We start from the raw sequence: 2,379 nt of genomic DNA on the forward strand, positions 1-2,379 counted from the left end.
TTTCTCAAGCCAGGTGGCGCATTAGACCAGGGGCTCATCTCCTGTTTCCAAAATGCATCACAAACTGCTTGAGAAAGCTGTTCTACTCATAGACTGTAAAAGGTTACTTCTGTACTGTTACCGCCCGTAGGCAACATAGGCCTATGTTATTTTTTTTTTTTTTTTTTTTTTTTTTTTTTTTTATTTAAGCTTAAGCAGATACAGGCATTAACAGTTAATGTTCCGAGAGCCTATCGTGGTCTGCAGCTGCTCAGGACTAGATATATAGGATAAGTGGCATTAAGCGTCAGGAGGTTACAGTTTTTTTGCTAAGGAGGTGTTTGTTTAGTCTCTTCTTGAAGGCCTGAACATTCTTTGAGGTGATTTCACCTACTACAGTACAGGGGAGGCAGTTCCAAGTTGTTACAGCCGAATGAAGAAAACTCCTCCCCAAGCATTTGGTGTTGGACTTGGGGAGTTTTAGGGCATGACTTGGTCGTGCTCTCCGAGTGGTTCGGCAAAGGAGATCAGGTGGGGGTAGCAGAGCTTTGAGATCTTCTGGACAGTTTTCAGTGTGCATTTTGAAAAGCACAGTTGTTGCTGCAACAGTTCTACGATGGCTGAGCTGGCTGATTGCATATTTCCTTAGGGCAGTGTCCTCATCCTCCCCAATGATTTTCAGTGCCTTTTTCTGGATGTTGTCAAGCTGCCCAAGGGTGGTCTGTGATGCGTTCATCCAGGCAAGGCATGAGTACTCCATGGTACTCCTGACTTGTGCCTTGTAGACATTGGCCCTACCTTTGACATCAAGCTTGTTGGCCAACCTACGCAGAGCTCCAAGACGCTGTCCAGCACGCTTGCAGATGTTTGACAGGTGATTAGTCCATAACAACTTCTTATCGATACACAGTCCCAGAATATTCAACTGCTCAAAAAGGTCAATTCTGGTTGCCCCAAAAAAAAGGTCCGGGCAGGATGGAGGCCTCTTTCTCGACAGAACCATAGCCTTGCATTTGCTAGGCTCGAACGTGACCTTCCAGGTATCAGCCCACCTGCGAATATTCTCCAGGTCTTTATTTAGGGATGCTGCCACATTGGGGCCATTAAGTGTCGTTACCGGTGCGTAAATGGTGGAATCATCCGCATATAGAAAAATGCTATTATCGCACTGTTCTACAACATCATCTATGAAGATGGAGAATAATAGCGGGCCGAGAATGGATCCCTGGGGCACCGAGGCGTTGATTGATTGAGGTGATGAGGACTGACCAGAGAGCACGACCTGGATGGACCTTCCTTCCAGGTAGTTCTGTAGCCAAGAATGTAATGGCCCAGTTATGCCTTTAGCAGAAAGCTTATCCAGAAGGCCGTTGTGCCAAACCTGGTCGAACGCTCCTTTAATGTCTAGTGCAACAATGTACACCTCACCTCCTTTGTCTAAGATGTTGTTCCACGTCTGCGACAAAACTGTAAGGAGGTCTGCTGTGCCGTGGTTCGGTTTAAATCCATACTGTTTATTAGAAATTAGTTTATGGCGGAAGAGGTAGCCCTGGAGCTGTTTATGAACTGAGGATTCCATCACTTTGCTAAGGACTGAGAGGAGGGATATGGGACGATAATTTGTTGGGTCTGATTTTGAGTCTCTTTTATGTATTGGTATCACTCTGGCGTTTTTCCATTGTTTGGGGAACACGCCATGTGAAAAGAGAAGTTGAAAGAGACGACTGAGGGGGCTGGCCAATTCTGCTGCACATTCTCTAAGGACTTTTGTTGGTATTTCATCAGGTCCCGTTGCTTTTGCTGGGTCAAGGTTGCGAAGAATATTTCTAATGTCTTTGGGTTTGAAGTGCACATAGGCAAAAGAGGATGTTGGTTGCTGGCACTGAGGCAACGATTGCGCAGATGCATCAAGCAAAGTACACTTCTCTGCAAAGGTTTGGCAGAAGATGTTAGCCTTTGCACTGGCACTGATGTGAGTGGTACCCCGGTGTTCAATGACAGGGATGTCTGTGAAACCACTTCTGCCTGAAAGTGAATTTACTATGCCCCACCATTTTTTTGAGCTTAGTGAGTTATCTGCAAGATCATTCCTCAATTTGGTGTAATACTCCCTTTTTGCCCTCTTTTCAGCTTGATTGAAAGCTGCTCTTGCCTTGAGGAACTTCCGTTTCATAGCCGGGTCATCGGAGGTCCGTATGTTGTGATAAAGCTTTCTTTTTCTCATGGCTAATCTTCTGCACTCTGCGTTGAACCAGGCTTTATCCCCGGGCTTTTTGGTGATGGTCTTGTTGGGAATATATAATGCCATGGCATCTCGCAGTATGGTGGTAAAGTTTGTGCAGATGATTTCAGGATCTTCATCCTTGAGAATACTGGGCCAGTTAATGTTAGTAAGGTACC

The 2,379-nt window shown here is 45.5% G+C and overlaps 1 protein-coding gene across 1 annotated transcript in view; it reads right to left on the reverse strand.

Moving 5' to 3' along the window:
• LOC308689237 (glutamate receptor ionotropic, kainate 2) overlaps window positions 1-2,379 on the reverse strand; it is a gene marked incomplete at both ends in the record, with an annotated part of 45,822 nt that overhangs the window by 24,992 nt on the left and 18,451 nt on the right. The gene's annotated exons all lie outside the window — the stretch shown is intronic.

This window comes from Scardinius erythrophthalmus (genome assembly GCF_964197995.2).
Source record: "Scardinius erythrophthalmus genome assembly, chromosome: 4".
NCBI classification, from domain to species: domain Eukaryota; kingdom Metazoa; phylum Chordata; class Actinopteri; order Cypriniformes; family Leuciscidae; genus Scardinius; species Scardinius erythrophthalmus.